This window comes from Tupaia chinensis, unplaced genomic scaffold (assembly GCF_000334495.1).
Source record: "Tupaia chinensis unplaced genomic scaffold, TupChi_1.0 Scaffold000627_1, whole genome shotgun sequence".
NCBI classification, from domain to species: Eukaryota; Metazoa; Chordata; class Mammalia; order Scandentia; family Tupaiidae; genus Tupaia; species Tupaia belangeri.
The window spans coordinates 1,325,702-1,349,267 of record NW_006160147.1 but is presented as its reverse complement, the minus strand read 5'-3'; the positions used below and the strand labels follow the sequence as shown (position 1 = coordinate 1,349,267).

Below are 23,566 nucleotides of genomic sequence, written 5' to 3'. Positions count from 1 at the left end.
CTGGGGGGGGAAAGCCCGCCCCGGGGAGCCGCGGGCCAGCTCCGCCCGGCTCCACTGCCATCCCGCACCCGAGGCCGCTATTCTCGCGAGGACTTAGGCTGAGACTCCGAGTCGCACTGGAGGCCGACGCCCTTCTTCCTAAACCAATCACCGCCGTGTTCAGGGACACGTCATCGTCCGGCGCCTGCGGATCAAGCCCGATCTGGGTTCCTTTAGGGCGAGGGTCCTGTTTTCATTGGTGGTGTCTGTGTTCGCCGTACCCCTTGTGGAGTGATTATTGTCTCAGATCCGAAGTCCACACGCGCGTTGATCAGAAACGAGAGTTTACATTCTGTTCTTCTGTTCTCCGGGATTCTTCGGCCTTAGGGCTTTGTCCACACGCCATGTCTACTTCCGCACTCAAGTACAACGAAATAGTCATTCTTTTGCTCCGTCTGTCTCACTCCAGCCACACAGACAGCGCCTGCCGTTGCAACATGTGTCCATAAGAGTCTCCTATAATATTTTTACGAAAGGTAGAAATTCCCAAAATAGGAGAAAGGTTTTTGTTTTTGTTTTTGTTTTTTTAAGTCTCTATCACCGTCCCCGAAACAAAATACTAGACGGGTTAATAAAGAGAATATCGCCTTCTCTTTGTTTGCCTTGAGTCAATGAGTGAAGATTCCAGAACTGTGAAGGAGCAGGATCCTGGGCTAGTATGGCCAGTACCAATAAGATGTAATTTGGTGCTCTAAGTTATTTTTCTTTTATCTTTATAATTTACTTGCAGGTCTCAAGGGACGATAATACCTAGTTTGAAAACAGTACTTAGAGCCCAGGCATTCAATCTGCTGGGTACACTAGAGTGTGTCATCAAAAGATATTTAGAAAGGGACTCTGATATTTAATCTGAAGTAGCTAATTTATTAGGAGCAAACCACTGGCCTTTTATGTTATTAATAGACTACCACCAGGGGTCAAGCTAATAGAGTTGAATCAATTAGGAATTCTACTTAAAGCTGAATGGCAAAATTCATTTGGTATACTGTAATGATATGCAGTGGCTAAAAGTAAATAAGTAAAAAATTTAAGCTGAGCTCTCTTTTTGTTCCTAGCACAGCCATGGCTCGTGGCTCTAAGAAGCATTTGAAGCAGGTAACAGCTCCAGCATTGGATGCTAAGTAAATTGACCAGTGTGTTTGCTCCTTGTCCATTCACTGGTCCCCACAAGCTAAAGGAATGTCTTCGTCTCACCATTTTCCTAAGGAACAGACAAGTATGCTTTAACAGGAAATGAAGTAAAAAAGATCTGCATGCAGTGATTCATTAAGATTGATGACAAAGTCCGTACTGACATAACCTACCTCGCTGGCTTTATGCATGTCATCAAGACCAGAGAGAATTTCCGTCTGATCTATGACACTAAGGGTCTTTTTGCTATCCATCATATTACCCCTGAGGAGGCCAAGAACAAGTTGTGCAAAGTGAGAAAATTCTTTGTGGGCACAAAAAGAATCCCTCATCTGGTAACTCACGATGCTTGTACCATCTGCTACCCAGATCCTCTCATCAAGGTGATGCAGGTTGATTTGGAGACTGGCAGGATTACTGATTTCATCAAGTTCGACACTGGTAACCTCTGTATGGTGACTGGAGGTGCTAATGGGAAGAATTGGTGTGATCACCAACAGAGAGAGACATCTTGGCTCTTTTGATATGGTTCACGTGAAAGATGCCAACGGCAACAGCTTTGCCACTCGGCCCTCCAACGTTTTATTGGCAAAGGCAACAAGCCACAGATTTCTCTTTCCCGAGGAACAAGTATCTGCTCACCATTGCTGAAGAGAGAGATAAGAGACTGGCAGCCAAACAGAGCGGTGGGTGAAATTTTAAGTTGGAGAGGTCTTCATACTTAGTTAAAGATATAGCATAAAAGAAATTTAAGCTAAGTATAATTTATTTTAGTCATGAGATATTCTAATCTACCTAGTTATAATATGAAATAGGCATCAAATAGGCTATTAATGATAAGGAAGTTGTTTCCAATTATTTTTCCATGTATACATAATTCATGTTTGTGGTCAAGTTCAAAATGCAGATGGATGGGCTGCCAGGTAGAGTGGTGGTTAAGGACCCTGGACTCCCACATGGTCTACTGTGTATCAAGTCCCTGACCTGTCAGCTTGCTTTTTCATTTTCCCTCTCTCTCTCTCTCACTCTCGCTCTCGCTCTGTCCTTCTCTGGTCAAATTTAAATAAATAAAGTTAAATAAAATTATTCTTTAAAAAAAAAAATTAATGAGGCCCATGTGCATGTAGATTTCCGCTCGTGGGGCACCCTGTTGAAAACACTAAGCCATTTACAGAACCACCAGGTGGCGTAATGGTTACATTGTTAGACCCCCATGTAGTAGACCACATTAAAACCACCCTGGTTACATAAATGCATGTGGACCCAAAATCCAGAGGAAAATGGAGAAGGGATTGCGGCGTGGCCATCCCCCCCGGGGGGTGATTTCTCGCTGGCGTAATGGTTACATTGTTAGACCCCCATGTAGTAGACCACATTAAAACCACCCTGGTTACATAAATGCATGTGGACCCAAAATCCAGAGGAAAATGGAGAAGGGATTGCGGCGTGGCCATCCCCCCCGGGGGGTGATTTCTCGCTTTCTGTCTGTCTCTTTGGCGAACGCACGGACCCTGTAGCAAGAATTTCTCTAAAAATAAAGAAAGAAAACGCTGAGCCATTTAAAGTAGGGAGAGAATCAAAGGTACAAGAGACATAAACTCTTAGTACACTGTGACTGACTATTAAAAACTTGAAGGTTTTAACTTAAGTGTTCCTTCAGTTTTCAATAGTATAATTATTGGGTTGTCAGAAAAGTCATGATGCATTTTTGTGTGAAATAACATAGAAAAAAAAAACATCATGACTTTTCTGACAATCCAATAGTATGTAACGTATTGGAATGAAAAAAGTGCTAGTTCTAAATTGTTTATTTCATCTTTCAAACTGTAGACTGAGGTTGTGTGTGCGTGTGTTTTCTAAGAGAGATTTTTGCTATAGGGTATGTGCGCTTACCTGAGAGACAGAGAGACATAAAGCAAGAAATATCACCTCCTGGGGGTATGGCCACACCACAATTCTTTCTCCTCCATTCTCCTCTCATGATCATAGGCACACACGCCCGGCGTAAGTTGGAAGCCACGGGATCCAGGTCGCCTGGCAGTCAACCACATGGGAGTCCAGAGACACATCATTACACAGTGTGCTGATCCCAAGACTGAGAAGATCTTAAGCAAGACTTCTCAAGCCCTTTGGCCACTTTATGAAATAGCAGTTATTTTTAATGGAACTAGTCATTTCCATAACAAAAGATGCAGGTTCTTTCCACTGAAATTGTTATTTTTATTTAAATGCAAGTGACTCTATTTAGGAAAGAAGTAGAAAGAGAATGTTTTTCTAAAACTTTTGTCCTCAGCAAAGTGGAAAATTTAAGGATGTCATATGAATATATGTAGTATTAGGATACTATCTTTCCAGATTGTGCCCATTCTCCTTTTTTGGCATTAAATTATAATTTATTTTGTGTTAATATTAAATGATGATGGGGGAGGGGTATTTGCTTTCTAAAGTCCTTTCTTGTCAAAACTTGAAGGACAAGTCTGCATTGGTTGCCAGGATCTTTTTTTAATTTTAATACCCTATGAATTCTGAAAGCCTAAGAACTATTGCTTTGGAAGTTTGGGGAAATTACTTTTTCTGATTTGAAAAAATACATGGCAGTGCAATTTTCTACTGGAGGCAATATGGTATAATAAAGCAATATTTTTAAAGTAGTATAGAGTGCAGATTGTAAAGTCAAAACCTGTCCCTACTACTTATTACCTATGTGATCTTGGCAAAGTTACTTAACCTCTCTGAGCCTCAATTTCTATATCTATAAATTACAGATAAAAAATAGCATTTGCTTTACAGGGTTATTACTACAAAAAAAAGAAAAAATTAAGAATACATAATGGGGCCAGCAGGTGGCATGGTGGTTAAGGCACTGGACTCTCACATGGCCGACTGTGGTTTGAGTCCCGGACCTGATAGCTTGCTTTCTCACTTTCTCTCTCTCTTTCTCTCTCTCTCTCTCCCCCTCTCCCTTTCCCATTTCTTCTCTCTATGTCTCTCTCTGATCAAATTTAAAAATAATAATAAAAGGGACCAGCAGTTAGCATAATGGCTATGTCGCTGGACTCCCATGTAGTTGTCTGCAGTTCACGTCCCAGACCCGGTGGCACACCAGGTGCATGTGCGTGCGTGCCCAAGATCCCGAGAGGAGAATGGAGGAGAAGGGATTGCGGCGTGGCCATCCGCCCGGGGGGTGATTTCTCGCTTTCTGTCTCTTTGTCTCTCTCTGTCTCTGGCAAGCGCACGCGCCCTATAACAAAAAAAAAAAAAAAAAAATCACAAAAATAAATAAATAAATAAAAATAATTATAATAAATGAAGTTCAAAGTAATTCTAAAAAAACACATAGTAAGCTCTCAATTAATGTCAGCTATTACAATATTATAGTGATGGTGGTAATAAAGTTCTGATTGCTATTTAAAGATACTTTAGAGTATTATTTATTTGCTCCCACTGCATGAAGAGAGAATACATGAGGGAGTCAGAATCGAACACATTGCACATTGCATTAGATCAACATGGTAGAAGAGTTGGGGGCCAGCAGGTGGCATGGTAGTAAACGTGTTGGACTCCCACATGGCTGACCATGGCTCGAGTCCCAGACCTGGTGACTTGCTTTCTCTCTATCTCTCTGGATAAAGTGAAAAATAATAATAAATACATAAAACTAAATAAAAATAAAATAATTATTTTTTTAAATGTTTTTAATGTTAGAAGAAGCTGACCCTGTGACCCAGTGGTTAGGGAACTGGTTCTCATACAGCCAACTCCATAGTTTGAATCCTGAAGCTAACAGCCTGAGAAAAACACCAAGCACGTGTGCATGCATAGATGCATGCATGCCCAGGATCCCAAATGGATGGAGAAATGGAGGAGAAGGGTTTGTGGCATGATCATGTACCATGGGGGTGCTTTTACCCTGTCCCTCTCTGGCAAAATACTTTCTAAATGCTGGAAGACTAGCTGATACCTCTTGAGTACTTAGGGTACAAGTGACAGAGCCAGAATTAAAAGTGAAGCCACCCAGTGGCATGGTGGTTAAGGTGGCTGGATCTCATATGCTTACTGTGAGGTTTGAGTCCTAAACCTGGTGGCTTGAAAACACACTGGGCATGTGGTGTGCATGCCCAAAATCTCAAGAGGAGAATAAAGAAGAGATAGTTACACGGCCATCCCCTTGAAGGGGTGCTCTTTCATTTTCCCTCTCTCTGTAGAGAGATGGCTATACCAAAAACAAAACAAAACAAAACAAAACTTGAAAACCATTTTCATAGCCCACTTACAAAACCATTATGCTATACTGCCTCTAAAATAAAGAAAATCATGCTAAACCTTTGCTTTTGATTAATATTAACAGCCTAAGCATATGCAGAATCAAACAGTGGCTAAGATGGAGAATATCTGTAAGACAGAAAACAAACTCAAAGGATACTAGAACAAAGAATATCTGTGATATGTCAAAGTCGCGGACAAAGTCTGAAAGGAATCTGATTCAAAATAGGGGTTCAGTTATACTAGAAAAGATACATCAGTTAAAACTTGGGGAAATTGCTTGTGACTAACTTTACGTGTTGTATTTAAAATATAGTCTATGATAAAACAGTTTATCTAGTTAAGTGTAGAAGGAGGCTGAGTGTTTTTCAGTTTATAATAATAAAGTAGCCTAGTGACATCAAATTCTAGAAGCAGATGCCTGGGTTTGAATGACTGTTCTCTCTCTCCTCTCTCTCTCACTCCCTCACTCCCTCACTCCCTCTCTCCCTCTCTCCCTCTCTCTCCCTCTCTGCTATAGGGCATGTAAACTCACCAGATAGAGAGCAAGCACCCCCCAGAGGGGATGGTCACGCCTCAATCCATTCTCCTCTCAGGATTTTGAACATATATGCACACATACCCAGAATGTTTTTTCAAGCCTCCATGCCTGGGACTCAAACCGCACAGCCAGCCATGTGGGATACAGCCACTTTAACCAGCCACTGGCTGGCCCTAGAAGCTGACTTTGAGCATATTATTTAATTTCACCAAAAGTCAGTTTCCTTAGCTATAAAATGGCCTAATGCTAACACTCAATTGACAGCGTCGTTGTGAGAATTAAATGAGATAATGTGTGGAAAGCCCTTAGCTCAGCACCTGCTCCTAATAAACATTCAGTGTTAGCTACGCTTACAACTAGAGGCACATTAATTTGGCTGTAGTTCTCAGTCATGACTGCACAATAGACTCCCTAGAGGAACTTTTTAAAGTTTGTTTATTTATTTCTTCTGTGAGTAGGAGAGACACAAAAAGAGACAGAGAGGCAAGAACCCCCACCAAGGTCGCCAAGCCATGTTCCACCCCCGGCTTCAGCCAGCCACTGATCATGGGCATGCATGTGCTAGGCATACTCAGATGCAAACCCAGAACTTTCCTACATGGGTCAGCCCCACAGAGCATCCTGTCACCACTATGCCACCATTCATCATCCCTTCTGGTGGAATTTTGGTTTTGTTTTTCAATTTTTCAAAGGCAGCTACGTTCACCAGAAAAAGACAGAGAGGGAAACCAAGAAAACACCCCATGGAGCGTGGTCACCCCCTTGGAGATGGTAACATTGCAATCCCTTCTCCTCCATCTCTCTCCTTTCAGGATTTTAGGTACCCACACACACATGCCTGGCATGTTTTTTGTTTGTTTGTTTATTTTTTGGAGAGGTTTTTTTGCTACAGGGCACGTGCACTCGCCAGACAGACAGACACATAGAGACAGCAAGTGAGAAATCACCCCCCAGGGGGGATGGTCATGCCGCAATCCCTTCTCCTCTATTCTCCTCTCGGGATCTTGGGCACGCACGCACACGCGCCCGACGTGAGTTTTAAATCACTGGGTCCAGGACGCGAACCACGGTCCAGTACGTGGGAGTCCAGCGACATAGCCATTACACTAACTGCTGGTTCCCTCTGGCATGTTTTTCAAGCAAGCATGAGCCAACTATGTCTTCCTCGAAGAGCTTTGAGTGGCTCCTTTCACTCCATAAGGGCATCTGAGTGGTTACAGCAAAACCCACATGATTCTCAAAGAGTAAAATATTTACAGGAACCAGCAGTTAGTGTAATGGCTATGTCGCTGGACTCCCATGTAGTCGACCATGGTTTGCGTCCCGGACCCGGTGGCTTAAAACTCACACCGGGCGCGTGTGCGTGCGTGCCCAAGATTAGCAAGCACACACACCTTATAGCAAAAAACTCTCTCTCTAAAAAAATATGAAAAAGAAACTTATCGTGTATGGTAATATCACCAAATTGCTGGACATATAATACAATTATGCTTTGACAACCCATACTGAATGCTATAAAAACATACAAAGATTAAATATTTACTATCGGGCCCTTGACAGCAAGTTTCCCCACTTCTCGCTTAAAATAAAGTTTCCAGGTAGTCTACACCACATGGGGGCAGTATTGCCTCATCACAGAATCAGGTCTTAGATTTCTCAGCCAAAGATCCTAAAAGACACCTTGGAGAGGCCACCAGCTGGCCCTCCCTCTTTTTTTTGTTTTTTAATGAATTATTTTATTGGGAATAGCAGGTGGTGTAGTACTTAAGGCACTGGACTCCCAAATGGTGAACCACAGTTCCAGTCCTGGACTCAGTAGCTTGTAACAGGCTAGGCACATGTGTGCGTACCCAAAATCCCAAGAGGAAATGGAGAAGGAATTGTGGCATGGTCAACCCCTCAATGGGGGGTGGGAGTGGGGGAGGTGGGTGGAGGGCCTGGGGATGTCTCACTTTCTGTCTCCCTGTCTCTCCAGCAAGCACATGTGCCATATAGCAAAAATCTCTCAAAAAAGATTATTTTATTTATTATTATGTTCTTCATTTGCTATAGATCACATGTGCTCACCACAGAGAGCGAGACCGAGAGAGAGAAAATGAGAAAGCAAACCACCAGGTCCAGGACCTGAACCACCATCGACCATGCCGGAATCCAGTATCTTAACCGACATGTCACTTGTTGGTCCCTCCCCCGCCCCTCCACCTATTTTTTTTTTTTTTTTGAGAGGTTTTTCACTATAGGGCGCATGAGTTTGCCAAACAGACAGAGAGAGACAGAGAGACAGAAAGCGAGAAATCACCCCCCGAGGGGATGGCCACGCCACACTCCCTTCTCCTCCATTCTCCTCTCGGGATCTTGGGCACGCACGCACACGCGCCCAGCGTGGGTTTTAAGCCACCGGGTCCGGGACTTGAACCGCGGTCGACTACGTGGGAGTCCAGCGACATAGCCATTACGCTAACTGCTGGTTCCCGCTATTTTTTAATGTAAGAATTTATAGCCAAGAGAAAGAACTTATAGCTAAAAATTTCTCTCAGCATTGCTTTTGGAATAAATACCCATAAGTTTTGCTATCTTGTGTTTTCATTTTCATCGATCTCTAAGTATTTTCTAATTTTCCTTGTAATTTCTTCCCTTGGATGTTTAAGGGTATATTATTTAACTTCTATAAATGAATAGCTTTTCCAGCTGATCTTCTGTTATAGATTTCTAATTTCATCAATTTGTGGTCAGAGAAAATACTTTGTATGATGTCTATCTTTTTAAATCTATTGAGATAATTTGTGGCCTAGCCAATCCTGGAGATTATCTCATATGCACCTAATAAAAATGTGTTTTCTGTCATTGGGGAGAGTGTCCAGTACACATCTATTAGGTCTGGTTGATTTACTATGTTATTCAAGCCTCTTTTTCCTCAGTTATCATCTGTCTGGTTGTTCTATCCACTCCTGAGAATGGGGTATTGAGTGGTAAGTATCATTGTAACTTCTCTATTCCTCCTTTCATTCCTGTCACATTTTGCTTTATATATTTTTATGGTCCAAAATTAAGAGCTTAGATGTTTATAATTGTTATATCTTTTTGCCATTATTGAAACTCTCATTAATATATAATGTCTTTTTTTGTCTCTTGTAAACGTTTTTTATTTAAAGTCTATTTTGTCTGACATCAATATAGCCACCTCTACTCTCTTTTGGTTACTATTTGCATGAAATATCTTTTTCCATCCTTATGGGGTTTTTAAGAATTAATTAATTCTTTTTTTTTCAATTTGCTATAGGGCACATGTACTCAAGAGAGAGACAAAGAGAGAGGAAGTGAAAAGGCAAGCTTCCAGCTCTGGGACTCAAACCATGGTCAGCCAAGTGGGATTCCAGCACCCCCAACCACCATGCTAACTGCTGTCCCCTCCTTACGTGTTTTTTTTTTTAACATTTATTTTATTTATTCATCTATCTATTAGTTGTTGTGATTTTTTTTTTAACCGAGAACATTTATTGCCTGACTAATCATTGAAATCCTTAAGATGAACTGGATGCCACAACAGCTGCTCTCTTGGGTTTGGGTGTTGTTCCTTCACAATCCATGCCTGAATCTGCAGTATGCAATGTTTAGGTGCCTCATTCGACCAGTCCCAGTGTATTGCGTCTCTTAGCCTTGGCACTCTAGTTAGACTTTCTCTTGCGCTTAGCAGGGTAGCCACATTTGCCACAGGTCGACTTCTGAAGGTGACAGGCCTTAGAACCACAGCGGCAGCACAACGTGTGCATCTTATTGCGAAGCTTCCCAAACGATGACGTTCCCTTCGTCATCTCGTTTCTGTGACTGAGACCAAAGAGACTGGAAGCAAAGGCACTTCTGCTAAGTTCAGTTGTGATTTTCAAGCTGCCTGGTCTAGTATTTGAACTGCAGTCAGCCGCGTGGGAATCCAGTGCCTTAATCCCCACACCACCTGCAGGCTCCCTTATGCTTTTTAAAAAATAATTTTGCCAGAGGGCACATACACTCATCAAAGAGAGACATTCCTCCATGGAGAACTGTCACACCACAATCTCTTCTCTGTTTCTTCCACTGTTTTAGATTTGGGGCATGTACACACATATGCCCAAGTGTGTTTTTCAAGCTAACAGTCCAGAACTTGAACTGCACAGTTGGCCATATGGGATCCAGCTCCCTTAACCACCAAGCCATGGGCTGGCCCTCCATCCTCTCGCTTTTAATCAATTTGTATCTTTGGGGCTAAAGTGAGTCTCTAGTAAATAGCATATAGTTAGATTATGTTTGTCTCTCTGATGCCTTGTTACCCATTTCTTTTTTTTTTTTTTTTTTCTTGAGAGTTTTTTTCTATAGGGCATGTGCACTTGCCCAAAAGAGAGACAGAGAAACAGAATGCAAGAAATCACCCCTCAGGGGGGAATGGCCATGACACAATCCCTTCTCCTCCATTCTCCTCTCAGGATTTTGGGCACACACGCACATGCGCCCAGCATGAGTTTAAGCCAGTGGGTCCGGGACTCAATCCGTGGTTGACTACATGAGAGTCCAGCGACATATCCATGATGTCAACTGCTGATCCCTAGATACCCATTTCTTTTTAAAAATGCATTCCACTAACCTCTCTTTTGGTTGAAGAGTTTAATCTATTCACATTTCAAGTAATAAGAAAGAATTTATTTGTCATCTTGCTATTATTTTCTATATGCCTTTTAGCTGGTTTTGTTTCTCATTTCTTGGCTACCGTCTTGTTTTGTATTTAGCTGAATTTTTGCACTGAAACGTTTTCTCTTCATATTTCCTTATGTGAATATTCTATGACTATTCTCTTTGGAATCGCAATGGAGAGTACATTTAACATCTTAAAGTTATAACACTCTCATCTGAATTTATACCAGCTAACATAACATAAAAGCTCTGCTCCTGAGCCTGGTGGTTAAGGAAGCCAGACCCCATTTGGCCAGCCACGTGGTTTGAATTCCAGTCCAGCAGCCTGAAAAACACAGAAGAAACATGCCAAGTGCCTATGTGTGCATGCTTAAAATCTTAAAGGGCGGGAGAGATGGAAGAGAAAGGATTGTGGCATAATCATTCCTCCATGGGAAGGTGCTTTCTCCTCTCCCCCCTTTTCTCTGTCTCTGGCAAGCTCATGCACCTTCTAGCAAAATAAATAAATAAATAAATAAATAAATAAGACTAAGAGAAAAGAGAAGGGATAGGAGAAGAAAGAGGAGGAAAAAGAGGCAGAAGATCATCTCAGACTCTTTTGGCTTGTGACCTACAACATAATGCTATAGTTGCATACCTGTGTCTGTAACAAAACACTATCACTAAGTAAAACTCATCTAGAATCATAAGCTTTTTTATTTTTCTTTTTTAAGAGAGATTTTTGCTGTAGGGTATGTGTGCTTGCCAGAGACACAGAGTAACAGAGAGAGAAAATGGGAGAAACCATCCCTCAGGGGAGTTGGCAATGCCACAATCCCTTCTCCTCCATTTTCCTCTTGGGATTTGGGGCATGCGCACACATGTACTGGGCGTGAGTTTCAAGCCACCAGGTCCAGGCCTCAAACCACAGACGACCATGTGGGAGTCCAGCACCTTAACCACTACAGCACCTGCTGGTCCCAAGTCATAGGCTTTTTTCCTTCAGATTTAAAGGTTGAACTTGGAATTTCTATTTCTGGTCATGATAGAGTAATTAGAACTACCATTAACTACCTGAAACTAGAAAATTGGGTGAAATATAAGAAAAAATGCTTGTAGATATCAGACAAAAAGTAACCTAGAGGAGAATGGAAAGAAACGAAATAAGCCTTTCCACTTCTCTGGCTCTCTGCCTTAAGGACCACAGACATTGCTAAGCATAGCTCCAGAACGGAGGAAACTAAGCAGGAGAAAATGAGCTCCAGGGGCCAGCAGGTGGCATGGAGAGTAAGACGGCTGGATCCCACATGGCCAAGTCTGCGGTTTGAGTCCCAGACGTGGTGACTTGAAAATCACATCAGGCACATGTGTGTACATGCCCAGAATCCCAAAAGGAGAAATGAGGGAGAAGAGTTGCAGCATGGCAACCCCTGGGGATGATTTCTCACATTTCATCTCTCTATCTCTGTCTCTCCCTCTGGTGAACACGCACACCTTATGACAGGTGACAGGTGATAAGGTCATAGTTCCACTTACTGTGATACAACTCTCCTGTGTACAACTGAAAACGCTAAGCCTCTTCACAGAAGAGAAGGTAAAGTCCTCAGGTGAATCTATTCTCCTTCTGAGCTCCCAGAACTTGAAGGGATACCAACAACTATGATGTAAAATTACCAATACTTACAGCTGATATAAACCCAATACATCTCATGTTATATAATAAAGAAAAAGAATATATGTACATATGCACACAAACTATTCTTAACAGAATGAGAAATAAATACTGATGCCAGTTACAGTGCTTGATCCTATAAATGGTCACATGGTTGCTTCCCCTTCTGCATGCCCTCTGCCTTCAGCAAGTAACTCAACTGGATATGATTCTTTTTTAGTTATTATTTTAATTATTTATTTATCCATTCATTTATTTTTTAATTTGACCAGAGAGAGAGAGACACAGAGAGAGAGAGAGGGAAAGTGAGGAAGCAAGCCACCAGGTCTGGGACTTGTACTGTGGTCCGCCATGTGGGAGTGTCCAGTGCCTTAACCACCATGCCACCTACTGGTCCCTCTTTTTTAATTTTTTTAAATGTATTTTTGACTGACTTCAATATTTATAATGTTTTCTCTTTTTTTTCTGTATTCATGATAGGATGCATGCACACACAGGTGAGACAGAGAAAAGCACCTTCCATAGGGTCTGCTCACACCATGATCCCCTCCTCCAATTCTCTAGCCTGTCAGGTCCTGGGGACCTGTGTGTGTGCATCGTGTGTTTCAGGGTGACTGGATTGGAGAGCTGAGCCACGGTTGCCATGTAGAATTCAGCTTTTCTGGAGCAGCACATTACTGCTATACCACGGCACTGGCCTTGTTCATTCCTGAAGGGTCCAGGCCATTCATGGTCCTGCCTAGATTGGGTTGTCATTTCTATTAACTTTGATCAGAGGACATAGTAATACCAAGAGACACCCTAAAGGCTCTCCTGCATTCCAGACATACTCTTCCTTACCTCCACTGTGGAGGAGTACTCCAATTTCCCCTTGGTACTGCAGGTCAACTATGCCAGCCAACACCGTAATTCCCTTCTTGCCCTGTTACTCAGGGGCTTGAGAAACCCAATGTGGCCAGGTGGCATATCAAGTTTGATAGAAATGTTATGTCTCCTGATAGAACATTCCTCTCTCTGGAACTAAGACTTCTAAGCCAGCCAAGCATAAAGTCATTAGAATGGGAAGCAACAAGTTTTTATGTTTTTGTTTTTTTGTTTTAAGAGATTTTTGCCATAGGGTGCGTGCACTCACCAGAAAGACAGAGAGAGACAGAAAGCAAGAAATCGCCCCCCTGGGGGGTTGGTCACACTGCAATCCCTTCTCCTCCATTCTCCTCTTGGGACCTTGGACATGCACACACACGCACCTGGTGTGAGTTTAAGTCACCAGGTCCGGGACTCGAATAGTGGTTGACTACATGGGAGTTCAGTGACATAGCCATTACGCTAACCGCTGGTCCCAGGAAGCAACAAGTTTACTAGTAGGTCACAGGAGTAATAGTGAGTGGTGCCATTCCCATTTCAAATCCTTGATTCTTGGGCCCATGAATCCTTGCTATAGGAGAAACAGTACCAAATATTGGACACTGGTTTAGAACATAGACCATCTTCTGGAGAACCTTTCCCCAGCCATGCAAGATATTGTCACCTAGCTGGTGCTGTAACTGTGTCTTTAAAAGGCCATTCCTCAGTTCTATCAAGTCGGCTTCTTCAGGGTAATGGGCAACATGGTGAAACCAGTGAATTCCTTAAGCACGAGGCCATTACTATATATCCTTGGCTGTGAAGTGAGTTCTTTGTTCAGAAGCACTGCCATGTGGATACTGTGACAGTGGGGAATGCATTCTGTAAGTCCACAGATGGTAGTTTTGGCAGAAACAGTGCATGCAGGGAAGGAAAATCTATATCCAGAGTAAATGTCTATTCCAATAAGGACAAAATGCTGCCCCTTTCATGATGGAAGAGGTCCAGTGTAATCAACTTGCCACCAGGTAGCTGGCTGATCATCCAAGGAGTGGTGCCATATCGGAGGCTTAGAGTCGATCTCTTCTGCTGGCAGATTAGGCACTCAGCAGTGGCCATAGCCAGATCAGCCTTGGTGAGAGGAAATCCATGTTACAGAGCTCTTACACAGCTCGTTCCTGCCACTATAGCCACTGTCTTTATGAGCCCACTGGGCAAACTCAGGGGTTGCTGAGGGAAAAAAAATAAGACTGGTATCCACAGAACAGGTCATCCTATCCATAGACTGTGGACATTAATAGCTTCACTTTTTATTTTTTTAAAACCATTAAGAAAGATCTAGGGGAACCAGTAGATGGCATAGTAGTTATGTTGCTGGACTCCCACATGGCCCACCATGGTTTGAGTCCTGGACCTGGTGGGTTCAAAATCATGCTGTGCACATGTGCATGCATGCCCAAGATTCCAGGAGGAGAACGGAGGAGAAAGGATTGTGGTGTGGCCATCCCCCCTGTGGTATGATTTCTGACTTTCTGTCTCTCTGTCTCTCTCTGTCTCTCTCTCTGTCTCTCTGGCAAGTGCACCAGCACTATAGCAAGCATCTTTCTTAAAAAAAAGAAAAAAAGAAAGGTCTAGGGGCCAGCGGGTGGTGTGGTGGTTATGGTACTGGACTCCCACATGGCTGACCACTATTCAAGTCCTGGACCTGGTGGCTTGCTTTCTCACTTTCTCTCTCATTCTCTGATGAGCACATGTGCCCTGTGGCAAATTGAAAAATAATAATAAAGTTGAATAAATAATTCAACCATTTTTAAAAGATTGAATAAGTAATTCACCTTTTTAAAAAAGAATTATTTATTAATTTTATTTATTCATTCATTTATTTTAATTTGACCAGAGGGTGGGGGAGAGAGAAAGCAAGTCATCAGGTCTAGGACTTGAACTGTGGTTGACCATGTGGGAGTGTCCAGCACCTTAACCACCACGCCACCTGCTGACCCCAATAATTCACCTTTTTAAAAAATATTTATTCAACTTTATTTATCTTTTTGTTTTTTTTCGATTTGCCACGAGGCACATGTGCTCACCAGAGAAAGAGAGAAAGCAAACCACTAGGTCCAGGACTCGAACCACAGCTGACCATGTAAGAGTCCAGTTCCTTAACCACCACACCATCTGCTGGCCCCAAATAAATAATTCTTTAAAAAATAGGAATTTGGGGACCAGCAGATGGTGTAATGGTTACGTCACTGGACCCCATATGATTGACCATGGTTAGCATCCCGGGCCGAGTGGCTTAAAACTCATGCTGGGCACTTGTGTGTATGCACCAAAAAATCCTGAGAGGAGAATGGAGGAGAGGAGATTGTGGTATGGCCATAACCCGAGGGGTGATTTCTTGCTTTCTGTCTCTGTCTCTCTGGCAAGTATTTGCCTATAGCAAAAATTACTCTAAAAAATATATATTCTTTTTTAAAGAAAAGTCTATCCACATATCTCTTTCCCACCACTGCACCACCACCATCCACTTCTAATCCCCCAAATTTCTTTGTCTCCAATTTTCCAATCATGTTATCCAAGTCCCTGACCGCTCATTTGCTATAACCCCTGAACCAATATATAATCACCTGTCTGGCCATTTCTCCTTCTAAGCCAAGTGCACTACCCGAAGTTCTATCCACCAAGAAGACTTCCCTTCACAACTCTTCTTACTGATTCCAGAAAGGGCCTGCATATTTGCAGAACCATCTGTAAACTAAGCCCTAGTCTTCTCTTCCTCTGATAAAAGGGAACACCCATGAGGCCACAGGCACAGGCTGGGAAAGAGAAGAGAGTGTAGCAGGAGTAGGAGCTATGGGCATTTGGGCCACTTCTTCATGTAACTTGTGCCTTGAGGACCTGCTCGAGCCTGGTCACGTATATATTACACTTCTATTTGCTGATGGAGTGCTACTGTACCTGCCCAACTTTAAGGTTTTGGTGGTCAGGTAACACCCAGCTCATGATAGGCAGCTCAGGACACATGGTAATTTGGTGGCCCATAGCCAAGCATTGAATTTCTATTAAGAACCAGTAGCTGGCCAACAGCCAAAAGATTGATAGTTAATAGTTATTTGTGGATAACTATTAACTAAAGATTTAGCTAGATTAATAGTTATTTGTAGATAATGTCAAAAGATTAATAGTTATTTGTCGATAATGTCAGGACCTTGCTCAAAACTCATGAAGACCTATGCTGCAATTCACCTAATGGGGCCTGCCAGAGGCTTTACATTGCATTCCTACCCATCACTAACTCTCCTGATGACATTGGATCTGTTGGATCATATGGCTCAAGTGGCAGAGCAACTTGCACAGCAGGCGAGACCAATTGCAGACCCTTCTCCTATCCTAAGCACCTTACAAACTGGCAGTTTTTTAGGTCACTTGATAAATGGGCTGGAATCAACTCAAAGTGCATCAAAAGTGTAAACCTAAGACCTCAAACTATAAAACTACTGCTAGAAAACACTGGGGAGACTCTGGGAGACAGAGTAAGCAAAGACTTCCTATCTTTTTTTTTTTTTGGAGAGGATTTTGCGATAGGGAGCGTGCGCTCACCAGAAAGATAGAGAGAGACAGAGAGACAGAAAGCGAGAAATCACCCCCCGGGGGGGATGGCCATGCTGCAATCCCTTCTCCTCCTTTCTTCTCTCGGGATCTTGGGCACGCACGCACACACGCCCGGCATGAGTTTAAGCCACTGGGTCCGGGACTCGAACCGCGGTTGACTACATGGGAGTCCAGTGACATAGCCATTACACTAACTGCTGGTCCTAAGCAAAGACTTCCTAAATAAGACCTCCAAAGCACAGGCAATAATCCCCAAAATAGAAAAGTGGGATCATATCAGATTAAGAAATTTCTGCACAGCAAAAGACACAGTAGCTAGTGTGAATCGACAACCCTCAAATGGAAGAATATTTTTGTAAACTATGCCTCAGATAAGAGATCAATAACCAGAATACACAGGAAACTCAAGTGGCTTACCAAAAAGAAAAAACAAACAAACAAACAAATCCAATTAAAAGATGGGAAAATGAGCTGAACAAGCAACTCTCTAAGGAAGACATACAAATAGCCAAAAATCATATGAAAAAATGCTTAACATCCCTCATCATAGGGGAGATGCATATCAAAACCACAGTAAGATACCACCTACCCCCAGTCAGAATGGCAAAGACTTAAAGAAAAAAATGACAAGTGCTGGCAGGGATGTGGTGAAAGAGGAAGTCTCCTACACTGCTGGTGGGAATGTAAATTAGTCCAGTCACTGTGGAGAACAATATAGAGGATTCTCAAAGATCTAGAAATAGAACTACCATATGATCCAGCAATTCCACTCCTGGGTATCTACCCAAAGAACAGGAGAATGCTCAGTTGGAGAAGTGCTTGCACACCTGTTTATTGTAGCATTTTTTTTAAGGAATTATTTTATTTAACTTTATTTATTTATTTTAATTTGACCAGGGAGAGACAGAGAGAGAGAGAGAAAGCAAGCCACCAGGTCCGGGACTTGAACCGCAGTGGGCCATGTGGGAGTCCAGCGTCCTTAACCACCACACCACCTGCCAGCCCCATATTGTAGCATTATTCACACTTGCTATGACATGGAACCAAACCAAATGTCCATGAACAGATGAATGGATTGGGAAAGTATGGCACATATGGAACTCCATGGAATACTACTCAGTCATTAAAAAACAAGACCCTGGCTTTTGATAGAAAGTGGGCGAATATGGAAGATTTACTGCTGAGTGAAGCAAGTCAGGCTATGAAAGAGAGACATTGTATGTCTCCAGTTAGTATATATACCAACTGTCCACACTGTATGGTGGAAACTGAAAGATTAGAGGATATAGAAGCATGGAAACTGGTTACAGATACTGGATTCAGTGTGTGAAGAGGGTGAGGCAAGACATTTATGGGACACAGAACTGGATTATTGTCTGTTTGATGATAATGTGTATAGTATTCTCAACTGGACTGGTGTGAAGTGTATTCATGGTGGGAAAATTCACTTTACAAGCTAAGTGATATATAGCGATTGAATGTATAAAAATAAATAAATAAATAAATGGGCTGGAGTAACACTTCCAAATGAAGAACCTGTTGCCTCCAAAACCCAAATAGGTCCACTAGATAATGTGCCTCTTTCTAGATTGTGGAAGAGGGCAGGTGCAGCAACATATTCTTTACTTAGAAGGGATATGTGAACATGCTCCATACCACTGGACCTTAGAAATTTCACTGAGGTAGAAGGCCAGCCGTGGTGTGGTGCTTAGGGTGCCAGACATGGCTGATCATGATTTGAGTCCTGGACTCGGCAACCTGAGAATCATGCTAGGCACTTGAGTGTGTATGCCCAAAATCCCAAGAAGAGAATGAAGGAAAAGGGATTGCTACATGACTGTACTTCTTAGAGCATGATTTCTCACTTTCCCTCTCTCTGTCTCTGTCTCTGTCTCTCTCTCTCTTTAGAGGGCCCATATGCCCTATGGCAAAAACCTAAAAAAAAAAAGGCCCCTGAATTTTAGTGATTTATTTCCTATCCTCTGACATGCAAACATCTTACCAAGGGCCAGCAGATGGCATAGCGGTTACATCTCTGGACTTCCACATGGCCAACCAAGGTTTGAGTCCCGGACCTATTAGCTTGAAAATCACACCATGTGCGTGGGCATGTGTCCCCAAGATCCCAGGAAGAAAACGGAGAAGGAATTGCAGTGTGGACATCCCCACCTGGGAGGTGATTTCTCACGTTCCCTCTCACTGTCTCTGTCTCTCTCTCTGGTGAGCACATGCACCCCTAAGGTAAAAACCTCTAAAAAAATGTCTTACCAAGAAATCCAGAGTAGTCATTACTACTTGCTTACTAGGTCCAACCAGCATAATCTCATCAATGTAATAGACTAAGTGATATCTTTTGGAAGGGAAAATGGTCAGGATCCCTGAGGATTATATTATAACAGGCTTGGGGAGTTAATATATCCCTGAGATACTGAAAGAGTATTTCTGGCCTTGCCAAATTGAAAGTAAACTATTTCTGATGGACCTAACGAGCGGAGATGAAGATAAAGGTCAATACCTTTATCTTCATCAGAAAAGTCATGATGCATTATTGCATAGAAAAATATGTCATGACTATTCCGATGACCCAGTATTTGCCAGATCAATAGCTGCATACCAAGAAATAGGTTAATTTACTTAAGCATTGAAACCATATCTGATACAGCAGCTGCAACTGGAGTCAACACTTAGTTAAGCATTTGACAATCCACTGTCATTCTCTCAGATCCATTTGTTTTCTGCACAAGCCAGCACAGAACCGAATGGAAACACAACTGCTCATCTTTCAATTCCTTGATGGGGCACTAATTTCTGCAGTCCCTTGAGGAATGTGGTATTGCTTTTGGTTTACTATTTTCTTAGTAGAAGTAGCTCTAATAGCTTCTCTTTGGCCTTTCCCACCATAACATTCCTTGTTTCACAGGTTAGGAAACCAACATGAGGATTGTACCAGCTGCTTGCACCAATGTCTGTTCTAATTATACATTCTGGAACTGAGGAAATAACCACAGGGTGGGTTCAGAGACTAACTGGACCTGCTGTGAGTCAAACCGGAGCTAAAACTCCATTAATCACTGACCTCCATAACTCCCTATGCCAACTGCAGGGCCGCAGTAATGTTTTGGGTTTCCCGGACTCAGTGTCAGCTCATGGCCAGTGTGCGATATTCCCAAGAGTGTCTGATTATCTTCTTTTCTCTAGTATACATTTTCTCTGGCAAAAAGCTGTAAATACCTTTAGAGAAGACTGGGAGAAAAATCAACAGCACAATTTTTTGGTAGTGCCTGGGGTGCTTCTTCAAGGGGACCCAGTCACCTCTTTATTCAAGAGATTCTAAGTCTATAAACTGGCTCGGGTCTAGGAATTGATTGACGGTTATGATTATCTGCTTTCATTATCCAAATTAGACTTTGTTCACTTGACCTGAAAGTTTTCTGCTTATACAGAAAAGGAAAGAATTTAGTAGACTTTCTTTCCATTTCAGTTCTAGGAACACCACAATTAACCAGTCAATGTCATAGTTCTACATGAATAAGACTATTCTGATTGTTGCTTTGCCTCTGTTGTCCATTCCAGTAACTTTGTCCACCTGGCCATCGCCTGTTGAGTACTGCCCCTTGGCTCCATCTACCCTGGGATGCAATTATTTTCCCTTGCATTTAAGTTTTCCAATTAAGTGGCTACAGTTCTTGCTGCAAGATCTGTTCTACAAAAAAAGAGCAATCTCAGAGTTCTTCAAGTACTGTATGCTTGCTTTCCATGAATTTTTTGAAGACACTCCCCCATGTGTAAAATTTGGACAAATATCAATAAAACTTTTTAAAGATTATTTTATTGAATTTTATTTGTTTTTATTTCTGTATTTTTATTAATTTGATCAGAGAGGGAAGGAGTGAGAGAGAGAGAGAGGAAAAGTGAGAAAGCAAGCCACCAGGTCAGGGACTCAAACCGCAGTCAGCCAAGTGGGAGCCCAGCACCCTTAACTATCACATCATCTGCTGGACCCCCAATAAAACTTTTTATTAGGAGAAAAACGTGATCAAGTTATAGCCCACATACCTGGATCAGACTTTTCTCACCAACTCCCTCACCAGGAAGCTGGTGCTTGGTATGAAGCTGGGTCAGTAGACAGCCCCCATTCAGAGAGAACAATGGTTGTCAAGTGGGTGTCATGGGAGAGCAGTAACCAACTTTGAGGTCTTACCTCATAGGATGCACATTCTGGCCCCATCCCAGATCCCCCAGGCATTATATTTCCTTCTTCTTGATTTCAGAAATAGCCCTGGACACTCATGTGATATGGGGTTCAGTTCCTGTGGACCCAGAAAGAAAAGTCTTGGATAAAGCTACATGACTCCTCCAGGCAAGGTGAGGATTTTCATGTGTTGTGGTTGAAACTTTCTTTAAAAACTTTAATCTTCTTAAAGCCTTTCAGGGACAGGAAGGCCTTTTTGGAAAGCCCCGGAGGGACAGGAAGGCTCCTATCAGAAAAGGAGATTGTCTTTTGGGCCAATGATTTGGTCCCTTCATAACCTAACTTAGACCTTTAGTAAGTGCTGTCAACGTAAAATAATCAAACTCTGTGAAATATTGAGGGAGGTTTATTTTAAGCCAGACATGAGGACTGTAGTCTGCATAGTAGCCAGAATGAGCATAATTCATCCTACATGCTCACCAAGGCTTTTCAATCCTTGGACAGGTTTTAAAGTCAAAAACCACAAGCAAGAGGGGAGGGAGGAGGGGGGATTATACTAGTTGTTTTGGGACAACTATCTTTGGCTACCAAGATCAATAACAAGGGTGGAGTCAGTCCAAGTTGGACAGGCAGTCTTGGGCAGGTGTCCTTGAGGAATTACTTCTGCGTCAGGTGACAGTGCTCTTGTATGAGGTTAGGGTTCTGGCAGAGCTCCCCAATAACAGTTCTTGTTATCAGACACAACAAAAAACATCATTTCCACGGTTTTCCTAGCTCAGTTTAGTTAGGGTTGACTAAATTACTCCACTTTGATTTTGAAAAACTTTTAGGGTGTCCATGTCTACATTTGTTCGGTGAGTCATTCAGAATGACAGAACATAATGTAAAAAATCAGCAAGAATGGAAGGCAGCTATGCTCACCACTATACCAATGCAAAAACAGCAAGAATGGGAACAGCAGTTAGCCTAATGGCTATGTCGCTGGACTCCCATGTAGTTGATCGCGGTTCACATCCTGGACCCGGTGACTTAAAAAAATTTATGCCGGGTGCATGTGCGTGTGTGCCCAAGATCTGGCGAACGCACGTGCCCTATAGCAAAAACCTCTTAAAAAAAAAAAAAAGGCAAGAATGATAAATGCATAACCAAAGAGTCTAGACTTCAGGTCATAGAAAGGAGCACACTCATAGAAGAACTTGAAGTTCCCAGAGCCCCTGGCAAGCAAATCCTAGAGATAAGGAGGGAAAACAGGTGAAAAGTGCTGTGGGGAGATAGGTAATACCACATCTGAGAGAAAGAGGAAATGCTGGTTTGAGGTTCAGATTGGGAGGGAGCAAAATGATCTACTGTTTTCACTGCTTGGAGCTACAATGTATAGGGTGTGGCTTAAATTCTGTCTGACCCCATGAAGGAGTATACAAAAAGACTTAAGAGTGTAATTACTTGACTAAAGACCTCATAAAACTCCTGGCTTCTCATGAGTTATATAAAAATCTTTATCAAACCTAAGAATTAGTGGCAGATAGGAGGAGGAGTGGACACTCTGGGAAGGATACAGTTTAGAGAGGGAAGTGAAATAAAGGCTTTGGATATCTCATTCTAGAACATCCCATGATGCTTCGTGTAGGATATACAGAAAATAGTAGAACCTAGAGAATGTCTTCAGGCTCCAGAGAGACAACAGAGTGAAGGAGTTAATAGGCTCCTCCATGTTTCTTCTGCCACAAATGTCCATTAAAGACCGTACCTCTCAGTCCCTGGCTTACTCCCTCATTGCTCTTTTCTCACCTTCTCAAGAAATGGTGTTTGGTTCAAATATGTGAATGAGAACTGTCCATAATTTACCTGGAGACTCCTATTGGAACAGAATCAAGTGCTCTGCCCTTCACCTTGCCTCCAATGGAAATCAGATTGCAGGTATGAAGGTGGATAATCCAAACGGGAAAGAGCTCTAGAAATTTAATTAAACAGAAGGAAAGGGAAGGAAGGGATAGGGAGACTTCCAGACCAGAGAAGGACAGCCTGGCACCTTGCATACATCTCTACAAACCTTTTTCTCAAATGGGAGAAATATATAGTTTGGTTTTTTTGAAGGAAATAATTGTTAAAGACCCCTACAAATAGTCATCTTAAGAACCTCAGGTTCAGAATCACTGGCTTTGGTAACCATACTCATTCAATGACAATATCTTTCCATTATAAATTTCTTTTTTTTTTTTCTTTTTCTTTTTTTGGAGAGGTTTTCGCTATAGGGCGCGTGTGCTCACCAGACAGACAGAGAAAGACATAGAGACAGAAAGCGGGAAATCCCCCCCCAGAGGGGACGGTCACGCCACAATCCCTTCTCCTCCATTCTCCTCGCGGGATCTTGGGCATGCCCGCACACGCGCCCGGCGTGAGTTTTAAGCCACCGGGTCCGGGACGTGAACTGCGGTCGACTATGTGGGAGTCCAGCGACATAGCCATTATGCTAACTGAGAGTCCCCATCCATTATAAATTTCAACTGCAAGAGATTTTTTGCCTTTATAATTAGAAAAGCGTTTCTCTTTATATTATCATCAAATGAAAACTTTCCTCACTAGTGTCAAAATTGCAGACATCCGAGTTCACTCCAAATATCCTGGATTCGGA

At 42.4% G+C, this 23,566-nt stretch overlaps 1 protein-coding gene across 5 annotated transcripts in view; it reads left to right on the top strand.

Moving 5' to 3' along the window:
• Positions 1-181: 181 nt before the first annotated feature.
• Positions 182-23,566, top strand: part of LOC114004440 (alpha-1,3-mannosyl-glycoprotein 4-beta-N-acetylglucosaminyltransferase C-like) — a 29,835-nt gene continuing 6,450 nt past the window's right edge. For 3 of the 5 annotated variants that reach the window (XM_027776009.1, XM_027776012.1, XM_027776013.1), the window contains exons 1-5: positions 182-515; positions 1,095-1,856; positions 21,014-21,107; positions 22,732-22,851; positions 23,532-23,565. The gene's annotated coding sequence lies outside the window, so the exon portion shown is untranslated. Of the gene's footprint in view, positions 516-1,094; positions 1,857-21,013; positions 21,108-22,731; positions 22,852-23,517; position 23,566 lie in introns of all 5 variants that reach the window. The other 2 variants (XM_027776011.1, XM_027776010.1) reach the window with 2 other exon arrangements.